Source organism: Balaenoptera borealis (assembly GCF_965194805.1).
Source record: "Balaenoptera borealis genome assembly, chromosome: X".
Taxonomy (NCBI): Eukaryota; Metazoa; Chordata; class Mammalia; order Artiodactyla; family Balaenopteridae; genus Balaenoptera; species Balaenoptera borealis.
This window is the reverse complement of record NC_138881.1, coordinates 93,189,228-93,216,069: the sequence shown is the minus strand read 5'-3', so window position 1 is coordinate 93,216,069 and position 26,842 is coordinate 93,189,228. Positions and strand designations below refer to the sequence as shown.

At 39.9% G+C, this 26,842-nt stretch overlaps 1 long non-coding RNA gene across 1 annotated transcript in view; it reads left to right on the top strand.

The window, feature by feature from the left end:
* The first annotated feature begins 3,469 nt into the window (after positions 1–3,469).
* The window catches only part of LOC309620846, a 589,684-nt gene continuing 566,311 nt past the window's right edge, over positions 3,470–26,842 (top strand). Inside the window, exon 1 of the long non-coding RNA XR_014239694.1 lies at positions 3,470–4,315. This is a non-coding gene — a long non-coding RNA (uncharacterized lncRNA). The remainder of the gene's footprint in view (positions 4,316–26,842) is intronic.

Sequence of the window (26,842 nt, the reverse complement as noted above, 5' to 3'; positions counted from 1 at the left end):
GGATACTGGGAGCAGTACTGATTATGAATGTGGCTTCTAGAGCCAAACAAGCTTGGGTCCAACTTCCCGCTCTGCCACTTTACTTCTTTGGGTCTCAGTTTCCTCATTTGTGAATAGGGATGATAATAAAATCACATACATCACAGAACTATGGTGAGAATTCAATTACTTGATGCACAAAAAGGTTTTTCTTTAATATTTATTTATTTATTTATCTATTTATTTATTTATTTATGGCTGTGTTGGGTCTTAGTTGTGGCACGAGGGATCTTCCGCTGGGCACAGAGGCTTCTTAGTTGTGGCATGTGGGCTCAGTAGTTGTGGTGCACGGGCTTAGTTGCTCCACGGAATGTGGAATCTTAGTTCCCTGACCAGGGATCGAACCTGCATCCACTGTATTGGAAGGCGGATTCTTAACCACTGGACCACCAGGGAAGTTCTCACAGAAAGTATTTAGATCAGTGCCTGGCACACTGTAAGTGTTTGCTAGGGGTTAGTTGTTACTGTCGTCGCAACAAGGAAGAGCTGGAAGGAACGTGAGAGTCCAATGCCCTCGTTGGCTAGGAAAGGAGCATGAGGTCCGGAGAGAAGCAGGCAGGTGCTCCTGGTCACCAGCAAGCTCAGAGCAGGGCTCAGAACAGAAACTGGGTCTCCTGAGTGCTCTACTCTTCCCACCACACAACATTAACTTTTCAGAGGAATGGCTTCCCAACTTCTTAGATCACACATACTTTTTACACTGTAATCCATCCATACACGCACACTGACACAAGATTTGTGTGAAATAATACTTCGACATTCTACATTCATCCACTCTAATATTTCCTATTCTATGAACAACAACAATAACAATAATAATAATTAGGAAAAAAACCCATTAGGGTCAGGAGGCAAAAGTAGGAACTGAGCGAAGCCAGCTGGAGACTATTACACTTGTGAGGGGTGACACGTGTAAGAGCCCATGAGAGGCACTTGGATGGCTATCAGACAGAGGACAGAAGAGGCCAAATCTGCCCCACTAACACTATATCACCATATCCCTTTCCTCTAATCACCACATCACACTGCCCCTATTCTGGAGAAGTCAGAGGCATTAGGGGAGAAGGACTGAAGGACAGGCAGAGTTCAAGACCCGCTGGCCACCGGACATGCCTGAGCTGAGGGGCACGGGAAAACATGCTCTGAATCCGAAATGGGATTGAAGATTGCAAGTAGGACAAGGCTGGATTGAACATGATGTGATATAAAATTGGCTAGAAAAACCAGTGATGATGCCCACGTGATAGCATTTAAGGGAAGGGAAGGAGATTTGAGCTAATCAAAAACATTAAATGTAGAAGGAAACATTTCATGTTGGTCCCCTTGTGTTCAGATTGCTCAATAACCTCTTCACATTTGTAGAGGTACACAAAAATATACACTCACACACAGAGAGAAACTATGTTTTTATTAATAGAGAATTGATTAAATAAATTACCATAGAGCTGTATGATGGATTGCCATGTCACAGTTGAAAAGTATGAAGTATATCGGTAATGCTGATGGGAAATCTCAAACATGCATATTTTTCTTGACAAAAAAAATACAGAGGTGTGTCTATGGATTTGGCTATTCTGGATATTTCATATGAATGGAACCATGCAATATGTGATATATTATGTCTGGCTTCTTTCACTTAACATAATGTTTTTCAAGGTTCACCCATGTTGTAGTGTGAATCAGTATTTCATTCCATTTTATGGCCAAATAATATTCCATTGTATGGATATATCACATTTTGTTTGCCCATTCATAAATTGATGGAAATCTGGTTTATTTCTAATTTTTGGCAATTTTGAATACTACTGCTATGGACATTCATGTACAAGTTTTTGTGTAGATATATATTTTCAGTTCTCTTGGTACATACCTAGGAGTGGACTCGTTGGGTCATATGGTAACTCTATATTTAGCTTTTTGAGGAACTGCCGAGTTGTTATACAAGTGGCTGCACATACGCACCAGCAAGTATGAAGATTCCAATTTCTCTACATCCTCATCAAAACTTGTTATTATCCGTCTTTTTAATTATAACCATCTTAGTAAATGTGAAGGGGTATCTCATTATGGTTTTGATTTGTATTTCCCTAATGATTAGTGATGTTGAGCGCCTTTTTTTTGTGTTTATTTACCACTGGTATATCTTCTTTGGAGAAATGTTTATTCAAATTCTTTGCTCAAAGGAAACCATAAACAAGACGAAGGGACAACCCTCAGAATGGGAGAAAACATTTGCAAACGAAGCAACTGACAAAGGATTAATCTCCAAAATTTACAAACAGCTCAATATCAAAAAAACAAACAACCTAATCCAAAAATGGGCAGAAGACCTAAATAGACATTTCTCCAAAGAAGAGATACAGATTGCCAACAAACACATGAAAGGATGCTCAATATCACTAATCATTAGAGAAATGCAAATCAAAACTACAATGAGGTATCACCTCATACCAGCCAGAATGGCCATCATCAAAAAATCTACAAACAATAAATGCTGGAGAGGGTGTGGAGAAAAGGGAACCCTCCTGCACTGTTGGTGGGAGTGTAAATGGATACAGCCACTATGGAGAACAGTATGGAGGTTCCTTAAAAAACTAAAAACAGAACTACCATACGACCCAGCACTCCCACTACTGAGCATATACCCTGAGAAAACCATAATTCAAAAAGAGTCATGTGCCACAATGTTCACTGCAGCTCTATTTACAATAGCCAGGACATGGAAGCAACCTAAGTGTCCATCAATAGATGAATGGATAAAGATGTGGCACATATATACAATGGAATATTACTCAGCCATAAAAAGAAATGAAATTGAGTTATCTGTAGTGAGGTGGATGGACCTAGAGTCTGTCATACAGAGTGAAGTAAGTCAGAAAGAGAAAAACAAATACTGTATGCTAACACATATATATGAAATCTAAAAAAAAAAAAAAAGGTTCTGAAGAACCTAGGGGCAGGACAGGAATAAAGACACAGACGTGGAGAAAGGACTTGAGGACACGGGGAGGGGGAAGGGTAAGCTGGGACGAAGTGAGAGAGTGACATGGAAATATATACACTACCAAATGTAAAATAGATAGCTAGTGGGAAACAGCCGCAGAGCACAGGGAGATCAGTTCAGTGCTTTGTGACCGCCTTGAGGGGTGGGATAGGGAGGGTGGGAGGGAGATGCAAGAGGGAGGAGATATGGGGATATATGTATACATATAGCTGATTCACTTTGTTATAAAGCAGAAACTAACACATCACTGTAAAGCAATTATACTCCAATAAAGATGTTAAAAAAAATTCTTTGCTCATTTTCAACATTGAATTATACACATTTGAGGTGGCAAAATATAAAAGCATTAATAAAGTCTCACCTTGTGGGCAAAATTTTATGTAATATAATCTCCAAATAAAAATTGTTTTTCATTGGGTTATTTGTATGGAAATATGTTAATATAAATATTTCAGACATTACATGAAATTTCTAAAAATCTTATGTTTGTATTTGTATGGAAATATGTATGGAAATAGGTTAATATAAATGTTTCAGACATTATATGAAATTTCTAAAAATCTTATATTTGTATTTGTATGGAAATATGTTAATATAAATGTTTCAGACATTACATGAAATTTCTAAAAATCTTATATGTTCTGGTATAATGTTATAAGTAATAATCCTAGTTATTACTTTAAAATGTATATCTCAGAAATAACTAATTTTCTTGTCACTGCATTATTATGAACTTTCATCAAATCTTTAACAGTGGTCATTTTTAAGTCTTTTGGCATTTACAGACAGTTCTGGGTGTACTCTGATGCTTTTGCAAATATGTTCCTATAAAAGGCTTTCATCTTCAAGAAATTCATGGAAAAGACTCTGACAAGTACAGGTTTCTGGTAACTGACTGTACTGCTGAACTGAATGAATAAGCATTTTCAGAACTCTAATGAAAAACTGATGAACTCATAAAAGTGCTAACAAAAGATCAAGATGAAAAAAAAAATCAATTACATGGGACTGAGTGAACTGATGAGGATGAGTATAATTTTTGTGACTTTCTGTCTGAATTAAAAAAAAAATTCCCACAAGGACTCAGAGGCAAAGAATATACAAATCAATTTTCACTGCAAAGTAAAGGAGCTGTTACAGTGGAGGATTGCTGGACTGAATGTCAATACTATGACATAGTAGGAGTGTGTTTCATGTTTGGTAATTGCAATCATTGTTGCTTTTGTTGTGGTCATCCATGTACAATGCTTGGTGTCAGTCTATTTATCTCTTGTAAAAATAAAATACAGTGTGTGTGTGTGAAAAAAAAAATTGTTAAGGATGACATAATTTTAAAGATGGTGGGTAGAGGGAATTTCAAAGTGTACTTAACCGTTGCCACATGATTTGTGACTCTAATTGGTAAACTGAGATTGCTATTAGACTTTCTCAGAATATTCTTGATTGATTAGAGTTTTGAATGTTGCAAAATCTTCAGGAAGACTCTGGAATAAAATACATCCACCTTCTATAAACAAAACATGCTTCTGAAAAGAAACATGGTGGTTGGCTTTTAAAAAAATGTCCTAATCATGAGTGAACAGCTTGATGAATTTTTAAGAGTGTATGTACTTGTGTAATCACTGCCTGGATTGAGACACGGAACACTTCCATAATTCCTCAGGCCACTTCCCAGCCTACACCCCAACCCCAGAAGTAACATTATTCTGACTTGTATCACCATTATGTCCTGTTCTTGAGCTCCATTTAAATGGAATCAAGCCATTTATATCCTTTGGTATCTGATTTCTTTTGTTCAACATAATGTACGTGAGATTCATCCACATTGTTATGTGTGGGATGAGAAGGGAATCTGTGCAGAAAGAAATGGTGATAGCAGAGAGTGTGTTTGGCTATGTACAGGAAGATTAAAGATGAAGGGAGTGAGGTTTCTCACAGTCAGAGAAGGGAGTTAAAAACAAGGAAAAGGGGCTTCCCTGGTGGCGCAGTGGTTGAGAATCTGCCTGCCAATGCAGGGGACACGGGTTCGAGCTCTGGTCTGGGAGGCTCCCACGTGCCGCTGAGCAACTAGGCCCGTGAGCCACAACAACTGAGCCTGTGCGTCTGGAGCCTGTGCTCCGCAACAAGAGAGGCCGCGATAGTGAGAGGCCCGCGCACCGCGATGAAGAGTGGTCCCCGCTTGCCACAACTAGAGAAAGCCCTCGCACAGAAACGAAGATCCAACACAGCCATAAATAAATAAATAAATAAATAAATAAATAAAATTTAAAAAATAAAATAAAATAAAAGTCTTCATTAAAAACTGGGAAGGTCCACTTAGATATCTGAATGCTCTTAAAAAAAAAAAAAACAAGGAAAAGGATAAGACTAGAATGAATCTTGTGGCACTGGATTTGACTTGGACATATTGATATGAACTCGGAGTGTATTAATGTCCTGCTGTAACAAATTACCACAAACTTAATGGCTTTAAAACAACATAGATTTATTCTCTTATAGCTCTGGAGGTCAAAAGTCTAAAATCAAGATGTCAGCAGGGCTGCATTCCTTTGGGAGACTTCAGGGGAAAAATCTGTTTCCTTGCTTTTTTCAGCTTCTAGAGGCTGCCTACATTCCTTGATCTTTGGTCTCATTCTTCCATCTTCAAAGTGCATCACCCTGACCTCTGGTTCCATCATCACATCTCCTTTTTCTGTAGTCAAATCTCCCTTTGTCACCCTCTTGTAAAAACACTTGTGCTTACATTGGGTCTACCCAAATAATCCAAGAAATATCCTTATCTCAAGATCCTTAACTTAATGACATCAGCAAATTTCCTTTTACAATGTAAGGGAACATATTCAGAATATCTGGGGTCAATATTCAGCCTACCACACAGAGTGTAAATATATACATGGCTAGGTATAGAAATAAATATAGAAATAAGTGTGTGTGTGTGTGTGTGTGTGTGTGTGTACCCGTGCACATACAGATCTTGGCTTCTAAATACCGTTCTCCAGTAAAAGAGCTGGGGCTCCTTCAAGAAATGGCTGATTCCAAAGCTGTGGCAAGAAAAGAACAAGATAAGCCTGAAAAATCTTATTGTGCTTTTGAAAAGCAATGAAGTAGGGACTTCCCTGGTGGCACAGTGGTTAAGAATCTGCCTGCCAATGCAGGGGACACGGGTTCGAGCCCTGGTCCAGGAAGATCCCACATGCTGCGGAGTAACTAAGCCCGTGCACCACAATTACTGAACCTGCACTCTAGATCCTGTGAGCCACGACTACTGAAGCCCGCGAGCCACAACTACTGAAGCCTGTGCACCTAGAGCCCATGCTCTGCAACAAGGGAAGCCACCGCAATGAGAAACCTGTGCACCGCAACAAGGAGTAACCCCCGCTTGCCGCAACTAGAGAAAGCCCATGCACAGCAATGAAGACCCAACACATCCAAAAAATAAGAAAGAAATTTATAAAAAAAAAAAGGCAATGAAGTACTAAAAAAAAAAAAATAATAGAGGCATGTCAAAAGAAATATAAGCCAGCTGGAAGGGGCTCCCATTGGCCAAAGTAGGACATTTTGTGCATTAGAATAAACAATGAAAGTAACTGATTGTAACACATTGATTTATAAGGGAAATAATGAGTCTGTACTCATATAAGGAAATATATGAGAAACTAGAAAAATACACTGAATGGAATTAATAGCAGAACAGACACTGCAGAAGAAAAAAATTTGCAAACTTGAAGACATAATAATTGTATGTCTGTCAAGAAGGGCCAGAAGGAGAGAGTGAGAGCAAGACAGAAGTCAGTCTTTTATAATTTAATCTTAGGGAAGACATCCCACCACTTTTGCCTTATTCTATTCATTAAATGCAAACCATTAGTTCTAGCCCACACTCAAGGGGAAGTGATTACACCAAAACATAAAAGCAGGAAGTGGGGATCATTGGGAGCCATTTTAGAAGTTGACTATCACAGCACTAGAAACTATTCAAAATTAAACACAAAGAGAGTAAGGAATTTTTAAAAAATGACAGTGCATCAATAAGCTGTGGGACTACTTCAGGTGGCCTAATACACATGTAATTGGATAGGTGAAGGAGAATAGATGTGGGAAAAGAAAAAACATTTGAAGAAATAATGGCCCCAAATTTTCCAAATTTGATTAAAACTATAAGCCTACAGATACAAAAATTCTACTAACCTCAATCACAAGAAAGACAAAGATAACTACACCAAGGTACATCATAATCAAATTGCTCAAAACCAGTGATAAAGAGAAAATCTTAAATACAACCAGAGGGAAAAAAAGACAGGTTGTATATGGAAAAACAAAAAATAAGGAAGACAACGGGTTTCTCATGAGAAACATTGCAAGTGAGAAGACAGTAGAGGAACATCTTTAATGTACTGAAAAAAATTGTCAACTTAGGTTCCACACCAAGTGAAAATATCTTTCAAAACAAAACATTGCTTCTCATCACAAGAAAAAAGAATTTTGTAACTATGTATGGCAAGAGTTGGTAACTAGATTTATTGTGGTAATCAGTTCACAGTGTATACAAATATTGAGTCATTATGTATACAGATATACAATTTACAATATACATTACATAAATATTGTCATTATGTATACAAATGTGTATATATGTATACATTATGTATATAAATATACAAAATACAATATACAAATACTGAATTCATTACATCTGAAACTAATATAATGTCATATGTCAATTATACCTCAATTAAAAAAACAGAAACAAAACAAAAATTAAAACATTGCTGAAAGAAATTGAAGAAAACATAAATAGAAACATATCCTGTGTTCATGGATTGGAAGACAATATATTTTTTTTCTTCAGATATTTATTTGAAAAAAATGGGCTTCCTAAATTTGGGAATAGTTAACTACTGTATTAACTCTTCACTGAACATTTTTGGATGTTTTCTTTTTTCTGTATCTGAAATGCCTTTTTTTTTCATTTTCTTTTCTCATTTGCAGATTTCCCCTAAGAAATATTGAAAACTTTCTGCCTGTTCCCTGCAAGGCAGCAATTCTCTTTTCATGAAGTTCTCTCTTTCATGAAGTCATGGAAGTCAAAGCACATTAGGTAAGAAGAATCTCAGCATTGTGTAAATAAGAAGTCCAATTTCCATCACTTGAAATGTGGAATCATGGAATTCTCAAAGTGAGAGATACCTTACAGATCATTTGAATAGCTGGCAACTTTTCAGAAATTCCTTTTGGTCACATTTGAAAGAAACCCCATCCAGTCACCAAATACATGTTGGAGTCCTCAAGCTACCACTGGGGATCCCTTCCTTCATTCCAGGAATATTTACTAAGGTTCTATCAAGTGTTGGCACTGAGATTTAACAGATCCAATCTCCAGGTGTCAACTCTTTTCTTCCCCCTTTCCAGCCTGATTGAGGTATAATTGACAAATAAATTTGTATATATTTAAAGTGTACAATGTGATGATCTGATACAAGTACACATTGTGAAATGATTAACAAACTCAAGTTAATTAACAAATCCATCACCTCACATAGTTACTTTTTTTTTTCCATTTGGTGAGAATGCTTTAAGAGCCACTCTCTTAGCAAGTATCAAGTATACCATACATTATTATTAACTATAGTCACTATGCTGAATATTAGATCCTCAAAACTTACTCATCTTATAACTGAAAGTTTGTATCCTTTGACCAACACCTCCCCATTTCCCCCATCCCCCACCTCTGGCAAACACCTTTCTACTCTCTGTTTCTGAGTTTGACTTTCTTTTCTTTTCTTTTTTTAGATTTCACATATAAGTGAGATCATACAGTATGTCTTTCTTCCTTTGTGTGACTCATTTAACGTAGTATGCCTAATGCTCTCTGGGTTCATCCATGTTGCCCCAAATGGCAGAATTTCCTTTTTCCTTCTTTTATGGCTGAATAATATTCATATATCTATGATATATATAACACCTTTATCCATTCCTCTGATGATGGACACTTAGGTTGTTTACATATCTTGGTTATTGTGAATAATGCTGCATTGAACATGGGGTTCAGATATCTCTTCAAGACATTAATTTTATTCCCTATGGATATGTACCCAGAAATGGGATTGCTGGATCATCTGGTAGTTCTATTTTTAAATTTTTGAGGAACTTTCATACTATTTTCCATAATGGCTGCACCAATTTATATTCCCACCAGCAGGGTAAAAGTGTTCCCTTTTCTCCACATCCTTACCAATATTTGTTATCTCTTATCTTTTTTATGATAACCATTCTAACAGGTGTGGGGTGATATCTCATTGTGGTTTTGATTTGCATTTCTCTGATGATTAGTAATGTTGAGCACACTTTTGTGTACCTGTTGCCCATTTGTATATCTTCTTTGGAAAATAGCCTGTTCAGATCCTTTGTCTATTTTTTTTTTTTTTTTGGCTGCGTTGGGTCTTCGTTAATATGCGTGGGCTTTCTCTAGTTACGGTGAGCGGGGGCTACTCTTTGTTGCGGAGCACGGGCTGTAGGCGGTCAGGCTTCAGTAGTTGTGGCTCGCAGGCTCTAGAGCGCAGGGTCAGTAGTTGTGGCGCACGGGCTTAGTTGCTCTGCGGCATGTGGGATCTTCCCGGACCATGGCTCGAACCTGTGTCCCCTGCATTGGCAGGCGGATTCTTAACCACTGTGCCACCAGGGAAGCCACCCTTTGCCTATTTTTAAACAGATTATTTGTTTTTTTGCTATTGAGTTGTATGAGTTCTTTATGTATTTTAGATATTAACCCCTTATCAGATATATGGTTTGCAAATATTTTCTCCCATTTGGTAAGGTACCTTTTCATTTTGTTGATGGTTTCTTTTGCTGCACAGAAGATTTTTATTTTGATGTGGTACCGCTTGTTTATTTTTGCTTTTTTTGCCTATGTTTTTGGTGTCATATCCAAAAAAGTCATTGCCAAACCAATGTCAAGGAACTTTTCCTCTATGGTTTTTTTGTTGTTATTGTTTTGGCCACACCGCATGGCTGCACTGCATATGGGATCTCATTTCCCTGACCAGCGATTGAACCAGTGCCCCCTGCATTGGAAGCGTGGAGTCTTAACACTGGACCACCGGGGAAGTCTCCACTATGTTTTTTCTCTGGTTATTTTACAGTTTCAGGTCTTATATTTATGTTTTTAATCCATCTTGAGTTAATTTTTGTGAATGGTGTAAAATGTGGGTCCAGTTTCATTGCTTTACATGGTGTTATCCAATTTTCCCAACATGATTGGAAGGCTTAATATTCTTAAGATGTCAATACTACCCAGAGAGGATCTAGAGATTTTTTTTTAAAAGTCCTAAAATTCATATGGAATCTCAAGGGACCCAAATAGCTAAAACAATGTTGAAAAAGTGGAACAAAGTTAGAGGACTCACAGTTCCTGATTTCAAAATTTACTACAAAGCTATAGTAATCAAAACAGTGTGGTACTAAAAATATAAAATGTTAGGATACTAAAAGACTTTTCAGCAATTATTCCAAAATATTTACCCAAGTTCATAACAATTTCTAGTCCATAATCATAAGGCAAAAAAACAAAAACAAAAGCAGTGTGGTACTGCCATAAGACAGACATAGAGATCAATTGAATAGAATAGAGAGATTCCCCCCAAAAAATCCTCGCATACATGGTCAAAAGATTATTGCCAAGATCAATCAATGGGGAAAGGACAGTCTTTTCAATAAATGCTGCTAGGAAAACTGGATATCCACAGGCAAAAGTTGGATCTAACACCAAATTACCAATTAATTACCAATTGAGACAAATTACTAATTAATGAAAGAGTTGACATCAATATAGATAATAAAAGGAAAGTAAGGGAATGTTATGAACAACTTTATTCCTAAAAAGTCAACACCTTAGATGAAAGACACATTCTGTGAAAACTCACTCAAGAAGAAATAGATAACATGAATAGCACTATATCTATTAAAGAAATTGAGTTTGTGGTTAAAACCCTTCCCACAAGGAAATTCTAAGCCCAGATTGCTTTGCTGGCGAATTCTACCAAACATTTAAAGAAGAAATAACATACATTCTACGCAAACCCTTCCAGAATATTGAAGAGGAGGGAAACCTTCTAAACTTATTTTATGAGAACAGCATTACTAAAGTTGGTACAAGGAAAGAAAGCTACAGAACAATATCCCTCATGAACCTAGATGCAAAGATTCCAAACCAAATTTTAGCAATTTGAGTCCAATAATATGAAAAAACGATAATACATTATGACCAGCTAGACTTTATCTCAGAAATGTAAGACTTGTCTAATATTTGAAAATCAGTCAATGTAATTCAACATCCACGAAATTAATCTCACAACTCAATAATGTGTTACCAACTGCAGTTTGAAAAACATTGTGTGGGAGAAGCTATAGACAATTGCTTTGCTTGTTAGCTTACTTGTTGGCTGACCACCATTCATTCTCTTCCTATTTGAAGGGAGATCTCCTAAGATGGAGATATTGGTACAAAGTATCCTGCCTCAACTAGAGAAGTTGAAGAATAGAGATCTTCTCCCCCTCTCCCCCCATTCTTAGGATGAAGAATCTGGAGCAACTGACCAAAAGACAGGGATGATTAGTATCTCGTCACTGTAGTTTTGACAATGCTTAGCCTCACCCACAGTGTCCCAGCCATACTGTTCCTGCTGGAAGAATGTTGCGTGTTTCTTGGTGGCTCCTGGAACCCTTATCATCTTGGAAGATTGAAGAAGATTCATATAATCTTCCAAGCCTGGCCCTCTAACCTCCTCTTGATTTGGGGAGCTCCCTCTGCCACACCAACATCCTTTCAATAAATTTTTTTTTGGTTTTTTTGTTTGATTAGGTTACCTGTAGTTGGTTTCTTCTACTTACAATCAAGGACCCTGATAAAACAGAGAAGAAAGAGGAGAGTTATGGAGAAAAAAATTCTGGAAAGCCCACCAAACTTCAATCAAGCAGGAACTAAATACCTATTTTGTTTAATAAAATTCAAAACCACTGACATGAAACCCTAGGATAGCTTTACTTAGGGTTAAGGAAAAGAAAAGTATGTTCAGCAATTTTTATACAATAAATAGAGCCTGCTAGTTTGCTCCAGATGTCCGGACTGCAATCTCATCTTCAAAGACACTTCCCACAGGGCTAGCTTGGGTGGGTGGGCATTGAGTTTTGTTTTTCCTTTTTCTTGTCAATAGAGACAAGGTTGGGTTTATAGAGAGTGGACAGAGTGGTTGTGGCTGTTTGCCATTGTTAGGTAGTGGGAAAGATGGCTAAGGGACCCTGGATTTAGACCTTCCCCAAAGCAGTCAAGACCAAATTCTCTGTCTGAGCATATCAAGGCCTTCACGACCTGTCCCAGCCTGCTGTTCTTCCATTACTACCTGTCCCTTCCCCTCTATATAACCATGTCTTATTCACTCTCATCCACTGGTTTTCAAATTGTGACCTGATAAAAAAGCTCTAAGGTTTGATGGAAATTAAACTTAAGTCAGGAAAGTTTAAAAAACACTGCTCTGGGCCACAATCACCTCTTCCTCCTCTGACCTTGTCTTTATTTTTTTTAATTTATTTTTTTCTTTACTTTTTGGCTGCGTTGGGTCTTAGTTTCGGCATGCGGGACCTTCGTTGCAGTTGGGCTTCTCTTTAGTTGTGGCATGCAGGTTTTCTCTCTCTAGTTGTGGCACACGGGCTCCAGGGCACGTGGGCTCTGTAGTCTGCGGCACACGGGCTCTCTCGCTGAGGCGCACGAGCGCAGTAGTTGTGGTACATGGGCTTAGTTGTCCCACAGCATGTGGGATCTTAGTTCCCGGACCAGGGATTGCACCCATGTCCCCTGCATTAGACCACCAGGGAAGTCCCCTCTGATCTTGTCTTGTTTTGTTTGTCATGGGTCACATTTAGCTTCTCATTTAACATTTCATAGGTTATATCTTTCTCTTAAATTAAGGTAATGTTGGTTTATAACATTGTATACATTTCATCTGTACAACATTATATTTCTACTTCTGTATACACTATATCTATGCTTTCCACCAAAAGTTGAGTTTCCATCCATCACCATACAGTTGACCTTCTTTACCCATTTTGCCCTCCCCCCACCCCCCTTCCCCACTGGTTACCATCACACTGGTCTCTGTATCTATGTGTTTGCTTTTGTTTAGTTTGGTTTGCTCATTTATTATTATTATTTTTTAATATATCCCACATATGAGTAAAATCATATGGTATTTGTCTTTCTCTGTCTGACTTATTTCACTTAGCATAGTACCCTCAAGGTCCATCTATGTTGTCCCAAAAGGCAAAATTTCATGTTTTTATGGCTGAGTAGTATTCCATTATATATATATACATATATATATATATACACACACCACCTCTCTTTATCCATCTGTTGATGGGCATTTAGGTTGCTTCCTTATTTGGCTACTGTAAATAATGCTGCAATGAACATAGGAATGCATATATCCTTTTGAATTAGTGTTTTTGTTTTCTTCAGGTGAATAACCAGAAGTGGAATTGCTGGATTGTATGGTAGTTATATTTTTAATTTTTTGAGGAATCTCCATACTGTTTTCCAACTTAAATTCCCACCAACAGTATATGAGGGTTCTCACAGGTTATATATTGTCTTGGTTTCCCAGTGAAATTGGAAGATTTTGGAAAGCACAGTGCCAAGCTCATTTCTAGCACTTAATAAACACCCATTGAATGAATGAATTAATGAAAATAGTTAACATGTATTGATAACTATGTGTCAGATACCATGTTAAACAATTTGCATGCATTGTCTCATTCAATTCGCACAACAAACCTATGAAGTGGGTTTTGTTAATATACTCATTTCATAAAAGAAGAAAGTGAAGTTTAGAAGATGAAAGTGACTTATTCAAGGTCACATAGCCAGTAAGTGGCTGGCTGACATTTAAACTACTACTAGTCTCAAAGGTAGCATGATTCAGAGAGGGAGAATGTTAAGGACTTTCAAGATCTACAGTTCTGAGATACCAGATGTTCTCAGACAGAGTTGGCAGGTAAAGTATGAAAAAAGTGGAGAAAACTCATTAAATTGAGTTTTAATGAAGAAAGAAGGAAACGGAAACCATCACCAAATTAGGGCCATTGATTCACTTTCTGCTGGCACCCTCCCTCCCTCTAAGCCTTTTGCCAGACACTCAGCAAGTTTCTATTAAGTGAGAAAAGTAGCCCACATTCATTCACAAAGCCAGAATTAAGCATCTATTTGTAAAGAAGTTTTCCGTGGTTCTCAGATAGTAAAACATGTACACGTGAACAGCTGTTTATGTAGAAGCTAGCACAGTGCCTGGCACATACACAATAGGCACTTAATAAATGAATCATTCATGTTATTGTTGGTGTTAATAAATAGAATGTGTATTGAGTGCCTAATATGCAGAATATTCTGGGTAATTTCATAGTTCCTGACTCGCATAAACCTCACAGCCATCCCTTGAATTAGATGATTTTACTGCAGTTTAACAAATGAAGAAACTAAAGCACAAAGTGGTTACAATTTCCTCAAAGCCACACTGATCTGATACCAAAACCCATGCTCTTTATAATACCCAGTACCGATAAATAACGCGTATGCTGATACAAATAAATGGACCAAAAAGGAACATGGCAACCAGTTCTCACCAATACCCTGGAAAGAATGCCTATGGTTTGAATTCAACTGGAGGATGAAATTCATTCAAAGTTGTTGGTGGCCCCCTCCAGCAGCTCGATCAGATTTTACAGATGATAGCAGCTTGGAGAACAGATATTCTGTCCCTCCAGGAGTCAAAGTCCACTTGAGGCTAGCCTAAGGCCCATTTCATAGCAGACCACAGGACTTTGCCCTACCCCTTTCATCAAGAACCTTCTTGCTTAATCAAAACTACAATGAGGTATCACCTCACACCTGTCAGAATGGCTGTCATGAAAAAGTCTACAAATACCAAATGCTGGAGAGGACGTGGAGAAAAGGGAAACCTCTTGCACTGTTGGTGGGAATGTAAATTGTTACAGCCACTATGGAGAACAGTATGGAGTTTCCGTAAAAAACTAAAAATAGAGTTACCATGGGACTTCCCTGGCAGTCCAGTGGTTAAGACTCCACGTTTCCACTGCAAGGGGCACTGATTCGATCCCTGGTCAGGGAACTAAGATCCCGCAAGCCAAGCTGTGCAGCGTGTGAAAAAAAAAAATAGAGTTACCATATGATCCTGCATCCCACTCCTGGGGATATTCCCAGAGAAAACTCTAATTCGAAAAGATACATGCACTCCAATGTTCATTGCAGCACTATTTACAATAGCTAAGAAATGGACACAACCTAAATGTAACATAGTGTTGTAGGTCAATTACAGTTCAAAAAACAAGCAAACAGGGACTTCCCTGGTGGCGCAGTGGATAAGACTCCACGCTCCCAATGCAGGGGGCCCGAGTTCAATCCCTGGGATCATGTGAACTAGATCCCACATGCATGCTGCAACTGAGAGCTCGAATGCCACAACTAAGGAGCCCACCTGCCACAACTAAGACCCGGCGCAACCAAATAAATAAATAAATATTAAAAACAAAAAAACCACAAGCAAACAAACAAACAGAAAAAGGGATGAGATCTGTGGTTACCAGAGGCGGGGTTGGGGAGAGGGAAGTCGGGGGGGAGGGGGAATTGGATGAAGGCCGTCGAAAGGTACAAACTTCCTGTTATAAGATAAGTACTAGGGATGTAATGTACAACACGATAAAGATAACAGTGCTGTGTGTTATATATGAAAACTGTTAAGAGGGTAAATCCTAAGAGTTCTCATCACAAGGAAAAATATTTTTTCTATTTCTTTAATTTTGTATCTATATGAGATGATAGATGCTTACTAAACTTATTGTGATGATCATTTCATGATGTATGTATGTCAAATCATTATGCTGTACACCTTAAACTTACACAGTATGTCAATTATATCTCAATAAAACTGGAAGAAAGAAAGAATGAAATGTGCCTTTCACTGTCCAGGTGCTCTGTCTCTATGAGCTGGAAGGTTAACAAGGTGGGGAGAAACAAGATAGAAGGAGCCTGTGCCCTTAACAGCTCCGAACCTCCATGTCAGCCCTGGACCACCTCCTTGGATTCTTAGGTGAGTGAAAAAAAAAACTTCTGTCTTGTTTCAACTACAATACTTTGGGGTCTCTTATTAGAGAAGTTGAGCATGTAGGTAACTAATAGGAGTACTAATGTGAAGATTGTTCTGGAAGATTGGCTACTTTGGGTGTTTTGCTCTAAATGATTAGAGATAGAAGGACCTTTGTCTGTCATCTAACCCAAGGCCTTGCTATTTCAGATGGGACCCAGAGAGGAGGAAAGAACTTGTTAAAGAGTCCCCATTTAATTGGGGTTACCATCTGTTGCCTTCCAGGGAGGCTCTCCTCTTTATTTATGTACTTGGCATTATTAGAGGCCAACAACAAATGCACTTTCTAAAAATAACAAAGTCAACTTGCCCTCATTTCCAGATAGGCCAGTTTCTAAAAGCAGGTCTGTTTCAGCCCCTTGAAGGCCAGCCTGCTGGTGGACTGAGGTGGACTGAGGTTCATAAAAGCAACGTATTATGAAGTGATGGGGTGAACTGTAAATTAGTGCCACACATTTTTTAAAATAATAATGATTTTTTTCATCGCCTTTTTTCCTGGGAATCAACATAAATGCACAACCAGATATCCAGCACTGACTTTGTAAAAGTGGGAGTTTGAAAACTTCGCGGAAGTAAACATTGAGTTGGCCGGGTTGGCAGTTGGATGACAAGCGTTTAGAGTGTACCTCAAGCAACTGTTACATGGAAAGCAGGCTCTGGATTCACTCACTTTTGTAACAGAGCATCAACCCAAACAAATATCAAGTGTCCAGAATGCTGAAAAGTCAAGTAAGCAAAGGAGTCCGATTTACCTTCAGCAAGTAGGAGTGAGCACCAAAGATGGTACATGACGACAGAGAAAGAAGATTTGAAAAAAAGATCTGGTGGCAAAATGATGTTACAAAGAGGCAGCATTAGAATGATTGTTGGAGGCAGGATATAGTAAAGGCTCAGATCATGGCCTTTGGAGATGGGTAGACTTCAGTTCGAATCCCAGCTCTGCCACTTACTAGCTGTTTTTCCTTCACTTCTTCAAGCCTTGATCTTCTTTTTTTTAAAACATTTTTGAAATGGCATAATGTTATTTTATTTTTTTTATTTATTTTATTGAAGTATAATTGATATACAATGTTGTGTTAGTTTCTGGTGTACAATGAAGTGATTCAGTTATACATATATATAATAGTTTGCATCTGCTAATCTCAAACTCCCAATCCATCCCTCCCACACCCCCCCTTCCCTTTGGCAACCACAAGTTTGTTCTCTACTTCTGTGAGTCTGTTTTGGTTTCATAGATAAGTTCATTTGTGTCATATGTTAGATTCCACATATAAGTGATATCATACGGTATTTGTCTTTCTCTGTCTGGCTTACTTCACTTAGTATGATAATCTCTAGATCCATCCATGTTGCTGCAAATGGCATCATTTCATGCTTTTTTATGGCTGAGTAGTATTCCATTGTATGTATATGTGTATATATATATATACCACATCTTCTTTATCCATTCCTCTGTCGATGGACAGTTAGGTTGCTTCCATGTGTTAAACCTCAATCTTCTTATCTGTGAGATACAGATACTATCCCTTGCCTCACTTGGCAATTGCAAGGATTATATATGCAATAGTAATGTCCAAAGCACTTAGCACAGAGGCTGGCATAGAGTATGTGCTCAGTTAACATGCTCTGCCATTATCATGGTGTTTATACGTGATTATGACACTGAAACCTGTTTGACCAGAAGGAGTAGGAACCCCTAAGCAAAGGCTCCTCATAGCAAGGGCAGCAGTTGTTGTCTTTTACGGTATCACAGATTTAACCAGTAAACATGAGGAAAATGCAGATACCTGGGTCCTACTACCAGAGATTCTGATTCAGCGGTCTGAGGTGAAGTTGTTTTTTTTTTAAACTAGATTACCTGTTTATTACAAACGAATATAACTTAGGAACAGTAACATGGAAGAGATGCAAAGGGCAAGGTATGGGGAAAGGGCATGGACCTTCCATGCCCTCTCAGAGAGCTCCACTCTCCCCAAATCTCCACATGTTCACCAACACAGAAGCCCCCAAGGCAAAGCGTTTTTTCACAAGCTTTCCACATGATTCTCGTAGATGTGTTCCAAGAACTCTACTTTGAGAAAGAGAGGCCTACGGTCCTAGAATGCCTATATAGGACCTGGGGAAAGGCTGTCAGATGATTTCAACAGTCAAGCAGGTCTCGGCTAAACACCGTGAGACTGACAAAATCCTAGTTCACCCTCTTGCTTGGGAATGGGGGCGGGGTGAAGGTCTCCAAGCTCTGGGCTCTCGGTTCCATTAGGTCATCGATGTTTCAGAGTTGAAAAACTTACAGTTTAATTTCCTTCAGCTGCTTTTACCTGTTACTTTCTGAAGGCCCTCTCTCCCACTCCCCTCTCTCGGGAGACACAAGGGATTGCTGACCAGACAAAGGGGAGGATGTTATAGCTATGGTTCATTAAGCTGTGAAGTGAGGGGCACTCCACTTAACGACTGTCTTGTTCTCATCAAAATTAGAACTGGAGAGTGGCTGATAATGGGATAAAGAAGGCATCTTCTCTGACTGGCGCATACATCCCCTGCAGTTCAAAATCCCAGGCTCCCCTGATGCCTGTCTGAACTCTTCAGCTAGGATATTTGCTCCTTTTATGTTGAAATCAGACATAAGGACAACAGACAAACTGTTCTGCTACTTTGTGTAAGACCCCCCCCCCCCAAAACGATTAGCCTGGTTTTAAACACACTCACGTGCGCACGCACACACACGCATCTTCTTTATTTGGCTAAGATAGTGAGAACAAGGTTGAAGTTGCTACAAAAGAATCTATAAGGCTTTAAGATTAACAAGGTTTCCTTTTTTTTTTTTTTTTTGGCCACTCGGCTTGTGGGATCTTAGTTACCTGACCAGGGATTGAACCCAAGCCCTCCGCAGTGAAAGCGTGGAGTCCTAACCACTGGACCACCAGGGAATTCCCAACAAGATTTGCTTTGACACCATCCCACCTTACCTTTGTGATGGATACGAGGTGACAGAGACAGCAAGCATCTCATAGAGGCCATAACTGAAAAAAATGAATCTCTAATGTAGGGCAAAGAGTCTGGGGTAGGAGGACTTTGAGAGGGCACTTATTCCTTCTAGAAGATCTTGGTTTTCTCAAAGAGGCTTTCTATACATTGTGAAATGGATCTACAGAATAAGAATGGCACCTCCATTGAGATTTACCAACCCCAGATCATCTCCCTTAGGAGTTTGGTCTTCAGTAACAAGTCACTAGCTACACCTTCCCTTCCCCAGCAAGCCCATTAAAGAAGCTGCACAGAAACCCAAAGCTTTTACTTTTTCCAGAATTCGGACTCAATTAGATGCATAGAGAACCATTGGCCTTTCTCCATCCTGTGGAAAGAGGTCAGTGGCTCACAATAGCTTATAGAACAGTTTGCTTAATTCTGATATTGTCTGAAAGTCTGCCATTCCGAGACCGCACAGATCTGGTGTTTCACACCAGCTATGATGCATTTTCTTTCTCGCGTGTGCCCTATCTGCTGCAGCTAGAGACCATCGTACACCTTGCTGGGCGCTCCACGTTTGCTTGTTGATGATAATCACAGGTAGCAGAACACCGGCCTGTGAGTGAGGAGACCTGCGTTCCTGTTTCAGCTCTGCTACCAGCATGCTGTGTAACCATGAGCATGTCCCTTCCCTATCTGAGAATCAATTTCCTCATCTGTAAAATGAGGAAGAAGGTCTCTAAGAGTCCCTCCAGCTCTGCCGTTCTCTGAGTCCTAACATAAAGGCTTAATCAAATGTGAATGAGTCCTATCACATCAGCAACCCCTAAGCCGGTGGTTCCTAAATTCCAGTGTGCATCGGAATCAGCCAGGGAAGCAACTCTAGTTTTGGAAATGTATCTCACATCTGAAAATGGTGCATGTACAAGGTAATTCATTACATTCATTGATTGTATTAGTTAGCAGAGGATTGGAAACAACCCAAGTGTCCATCAAAAAGTGACTGGTGAGGGAATTCCCCGGTGGTCCAGTGGTTAGGACTCTGTGCTTTCACTGCCAAGGGCTCGGGTTGGGGAACTAAGATCCAGCAAGCAGCATGGCACTGCCAGAAAAAAAAAAAAATGTGACTGGTGAAATAAAGTCTCCTCTATCCATATAATGGAATAGTATACAGTTGTGAAAACTAGTAAGGAAGTACTCTATGACAGTTATGGAAAGATCTTTAAGTTATATATGTGCTTATTTTATGTTATTTTTTTATTGCAGTATAGTTGATTTACAATGTTGTGTTAGTTTCTGGTGTACAGCAAAGTGAATCAGTTATATATATGAACATATAAACATATTCTTTTTCAGGTTCTTTGTCATTATAGGTTATTGCAAGATATTGAATATAGTTCCCTGTGCTATACAGTAAGACCTTGTTTTTAATCTATATATATTTTTTAAAGATAAAGAACAGTATGTAAAGCATTCTAACTTTTTCGGGGGGGCAAGTGAAAAATGTATTTCCTCTTTTGCTTGATATCTGATAAAGAACCTCAGAAAGGATTTCTAAGACTTGAATAGCAGTGGTTACCTAGGTTTGTATGGCAGGTGAGGCTGGGTAAAGGTCAGAAATGGGCAGCTGAGGACAGGGATGGGAGTGACACTTTCACTCTACACATTTTTTATATTTTTAAAGTTTTATGCCATATGAATGTGTTGTCTGTTCAAAAATTACATAATAGAATAACAATCCACTTGAAAACTAGTTAAAAATGCTGAGCTTCATGAGTCAGAACTCCAGGGGTTCAGAACCTGCCTTTTTAGCTAGTTCCCCCCTGTAGATTCTGATGTAAGTGGTGAGTGAAATATATTTAAAAAAACACTGGGCTAAGCACTTTGCAGAACAGGAAGGACAGCAAAGATGCCTGCAGTGTAAGTAAGGGCCTTCTCATTAATGATTTCTCTACCAAGCAGGCCCACATCACAATGAAATTCTAAGACTTCCAAATCCATACCTTACCTTTCTACTTTCCTACATCTTCCAGTGATGTGACCAAGCCTTCTTTGGGAAATCCTGATATTTCTTGACAGTGGAGAGTATTAAGTCTCCGGCACTTTTGTTTGTGTGGCTTTTCTCTTTCAGGCTGGCAGGACTTGCTCATTTGGAGGAATAACGGTTGTTGGTAAAGAGAAAATCCCCTCCAAAAGATGAGATCAAAGTGTGATTTCACTTGCCCTGCCCTTCTGCTGCCAGCAGCAGTAGGGCGACCCCTGCCTCCTAGTGAGGAGACCTGCTTGTGGATTTGGAGTCAGGGTGTGGGCAATACGTAGATTTTGCCTGGAATTGATTTACGTTGATACTTTGAGCCAAATCGATGTGCTTTTAAAAATAATATTAAGCAACATTTATTGCTCATGTGTGTTAAGCACTTGCCATGTTATCTTACTAATTTTTTCAACCTTGCTCTATTTCACAGATATGGAAGCCAAGGCTGGAGTAAGTGAAGTGACTAGCCACAGGCCACACAGCTAACAGGCAGCATGGTTGAGATGTACATTCAGGCAGTCTGCTGCTAGAGTGTGCTCCTAACCACTTGACTATACTGCCTCTCTTTGCTGGTGGTAGGAGGGTCATCCCTGCTCAAAGACAAGGCCCAGTCACCCAATAAGAAGTTTCTACAACTGTCCCAAGAGCTCAGGGAATGTCCATAGGCCTGCCTTTGACTCACATTCCAGATCCCTCTTGCGCTGGTCTGCTGTGCCTGGTTTTCTCACTAACGTTGAAGAGCCCAGATTCTCTCCCTTTGGTCGTGGGATTGGCACTTCAGTTGGACTGTCTGATGGGATTTAATGCTCAGCTTTTCCCTTGATCACTGGCTTTCAGATCACCTTTGGCTCCAAGCTCTGATGCCCCCAGGCGGGTCTAACCTGAAGCTCAACCCTGGTTCCCAGCCCAGGCCCCCAGCATGGATGTAGAATCCTGGCATCCTGCTTGTCCTACCAGGAAGAGAAGAACAGACTTTCTTGGTCTCTCTCAGACTGTTCTATCTTAACTAGCTGCTTCTGCTAACCCCTCACCCTCAGTCACATGCAGCAAGGTCTCCCAAGTCTTGTCAACAAGTTGACTTCCTCGAGCAAACCACAAAGAAGTCAAGCCACCAGCAATGACTTATTGGTGGCCCAGCATTGTACCTTAGAGCTATAACGTCATCTGAGGGCATTTGCTGCCCCTTCCTACTAACAACTGGCATACAGCCCAGGCAGTGTGGAGACAGGAAGAGGAAATATCTCATACAACAGCCATATAGTTCATGCACTTCTTGTTTTCTCAGGATTGGGGACGAATTTGCACCAAACCAATCATTTGTTATCGCCTTGTTCTATGGTGGGGTGCATTTGAAGATAGTTGGCTACAGTGGGGTAGAGGTGGAGTGTTTGGACATGTGATAGAATAAAACGAACTGGTTCAGCCTCAGGGTGCTCTGGAAGCTTTAATCAATGGTGTTATCTAGTCCCCGGTAGGGTGACAATAACTACACCAGCTCACTTTTGGAGAATGCGTGCTTGATTATGTTAGCCATGGCGAGAGCCAAATGATGCTGTGCTAATTTGTCCTTTTTAGCATGTCCTTGTCATCAGCCAAGTCCTAGGGGCTGCGTGGAGTAAGACCACTTTATCTCCTTTTGCTGCTTTGACCACATCCTTCCCCTTCTCAAAACCGTACAGCAGTTCTCTCATCGGAACACCAGAAAAACTAGATCCCACCCATGGTCCATGAACATGGCGTAGATAGCCTGGGTTTCGGAGCCTGAAAGCCTGAGTTTTGAATCCTAGCCCGGCTACCTACAACCTGTTTAATTTGGGGCAAGATACTGAACCTCTCTGGTTCCCAGTGTTTTCCTTTGTAAAATGAGAATAAGAATGCCTCCTATCTTACTGGGTTGTTATGAGGAATAAATGAGTTAATATTCGTAAAGCACTTGGAAGGGTGTCTGACTATAGTAAGTGCCATGCAAACGTTTGTTAAATAAATAAATAATAAGTATATCCCTCCATTAAACAGATATCTGTTGAGTATCGACGAGCTAGCCAGGGATTGGCAAATTTTGCTGTGGAGGGCCACATACTAAATATTTTTTTAGGCTTTGCAGGCCACGTGATCCCTTGCAACTACTCAACTCTGCCATTTTAATGTGAAAGAAGTCGTAGATAGTATGTAAAGGAGATGGTGTGGCTATGTGCCAATTTCAATTTATTAAAACAAAACCAACAGACTTTGGGTTAGATTTGGCCCACAGGCCATAGGTTGGTGACCCTATGCTAGGGAATGGGGATCCAATGGTATACAAAACAGACCCACTCAATCATTCAGTCTAGTGTGGGAGACAGATGTGAACGAAATAATTACGCACCTTGTCAATTGTGGTAAGTATGGGAAAGGAGTAGGGATGGGAGTGGGGGTAACGCACTCTGGAGGATCAGCCAAAGTTTCTGAGGAAGTGGCTTCCAACAGAGATCAAGGTCAGACTTAAAACAGGTGAATGGGGGTGTGTGGAGGGGCATGTGTGAGATACCCTCCATTGACATCACCCTCAAAGACTAAGGATGTCCTAAACACCTTAAGTATCTCCATCGTTACCCTTCATTGAGTCTATGGAGAAATCATTGAGATTTGTATTCAGTCCTTTCCTAAAGCTGTTTTAACTTCGGCATGTCTAATCTATTGTGAGAACAGCAGAACTGTTAAAAGCCCAGACTATTGCCAAGCTGCCTGGCCCTACACAGTACTTGTGTAAGCTTGGGCAAGTTTCTTAACTTCTCTGTGCCAGAGTTTCCTCCTTCTTTCAGATGAAGATGACAATGTTGGTAGTATCCACCTCGTGGGGTGGTTATGAGGATTAAATGAGCCATTGTTTGTAACCTACTTGGAATAGTGTCTGGCTCATAGTAAGCATGAATATGTGTTAGCTCTTGCTCTTGTGGTCGATTATGTGTTTGATACTCTTTGTAGGGTTCACTAGGGCTTCCTTTTCTTCCTGCTAACATTGCCCCCTTCCTACTCTGAGGAGTACCACTCCACTAAATTCTCTTATTTCAGAATTTAGTTAATTAGCCAATAAGACAATGACTAACATGTGTTGGGCACTTACGTTCCAGATTTGGCGCTAAACCGTTTATGTACAAATCTCACTTAATCCTCAAATTCAAAGTCTTAATAGCCCATTTAAATTGAGGAAACTGAGGCTCGGAGAAGTTAAGTGATGAGAGACAGAATATGCAAATAGACAATGACCATACCGTATAAAAAAATAAAAGTCTGACCCACAACCTGCAGCAAATGCCTAGGAAACCATCTCCTTATCTACAATAACCAGCCCAGGAAGGCAGCCCGCTAGGTCAGACTCACACGAAGTCAGATTGCTACCTCTGGTAACATTCCAGGAAGCCAAACACTGATCCCTGTAACAATCAACCCCAAATGGCCAGGACCTGATTCGTAATTGACAGCTCCCCTAAGTTTCATCCCAGTTTCCAACTTGGGACCAACCAAAGAAAGCCAAATATGCCCCTCTAGTCAATCGCACAGGATGCCCTACTTCTAGTTAGCCTGCCTACAGTGTTCCCATGCCAACAGCCTCCGATCAGGGCATAGCCAAAGCCTTTCCTTTTTCCACTATGAAACTTTCCCACTCCTCTGCCTGCCCTTGACTGTCTGCCTAATCCTAAGTGACAGTGACTGGCTCTTTTGTTGTAGCAAGCTCAGAATAAATAGCCTTTGCTTGCTCTTACTTGGTTGGTCTTCATTTTGTCACACTGACATCCTAAGGGTCACAAAGCTAATAAGTGGCAGAGCTAGGATTCAAACCCTGGTCTATCAGTCTGCAGAGTCCCAAGTCCTTAACTTCTATACTATACTGTCTTCCCACACTTGCTTTTGGGATGTTCTTGAATTATACGTTTTGATGGCATCCTCATCACCTTTTCCCACTGAAAAGAGGTAATCTGTTTAGGATTCCCTTATGCAACAGCCCCTGCCTCCAAGAAAATTGGAGGCTCCCTCTCTGTACCTTCTCTAGCTCACTGCGCAGTTGGAGGTGCAATCTACATATAATAATTACAGGGCTGACAGCACCCAGTGTAAGAATATGTGTTTTTCTTTTCAGGGCTGGCACTATGAGTAGGCAGTGTAATCAAGACAAAGATATAATAGCTGTTGAGTTCTTATGATGTACCAAGCACTGTGTTAAATATTTTATATACATTAATTATCTCATTTAATCCTCAGAACAACTCTAGGAAGCAAATAATGCTATAATGCCCATGGTGGAGATGATGAATCAGAAGCAGAGAGAGCTCCAGCAATATTGCTGTGAATTTAGGGGATGGAGGAAACTTCTTCACTCCCCATAACACTTCTGGGTAGCTCCTACCTGAATTCCCATTATTAACAGCCATCGGTTTTATCAAAATGCAAATCTCCCCGGAAGAGGTAATACAGTCAGCCTTCCCAACCCTTTACACTTCACTTGGAATGAACATATCACAGCCCCATTTCTGATTTCTGACAGCTGGCTTTGACAGGCAGAAAAATGGAGAGAACAAGGGCATACTCAGTGAGGTGACAGACTTTAGGACCTTTACTATCATATAATGCAATCAAGGGCCAGAGAGCTGGTCCTAGCTTCTGTTTCATTTCTGCTATCCTTCCTGACTAAGAACACCATCAGACCTTCCCATTCCTGTTCTCCAAGCTTTCTTTAAGCTCTGGACCAGACCATTCCTTCCCTTTGATATCTTTTTCTGCTTCATGAAAATCAGGTTATCAAACCTTTCCCTTAAAGCTCCTTTATATCATCACTTCCTCCAAGCAGCCTTCTTTGATTAAGATTAGATCTGTTTTCCTGAGGAACCAGAGCAAACTCTTGCCAAAGTTCCCAGTTCAGCCTGACCATTCGGTGGTTATCATCCAAGGACCGCTGCCTGTTCCAATCTGTATATTAATGGACTTTTACAAAGCCCACAGACTGATTGGATAGACCTGATTTTTTTTAATAAATTTATTTATTTTATTTATTTATTTTTGGCTGCATTGGGTCTTCATTGCTGCGCACAGGCCCTCTCCAGCTGTAGAGAGCAGGAGCCACTCCATGTTGCAGGTCACGGGCTTCTCATTGTGGAGGCTTCTCTTGCTGTGGAGCACGGGCTCTAGGCACGCGGGCTTCAGCAGTTGCAGCACGCAGGCTCAGTCATTGTGGCTTGCGGGCTCTAGAGCGCAGGCTCAGCAGTTGTGGCGAACGGGCTTAGTTGCTCCGCGGCACGTGGGATCCTCCCGGACCAGGGCTCGAACCCATGTCCCCTGCATTGGCAGGCAGATTTTCAACCACTGCGTCACCAGGGAAGCCCCCTGATTTTTTATTTGAACTTGATTTACAATGTTGTATTAGTTTCTGGTGTACAGCAAAGTGATTCAGTTATACATACATACATATTCTTTTTCATATTCTTTTCCATTATGGTTTATTACAAGATATTGTATATAGTTCCCTGTGCTATGTAGTAGGTCCTTGCTGTTTATCCATTTTATATATAGTAGTTTGTATTTGCTAATCCCAAACTCCTAGTTTATCCCTCCCCA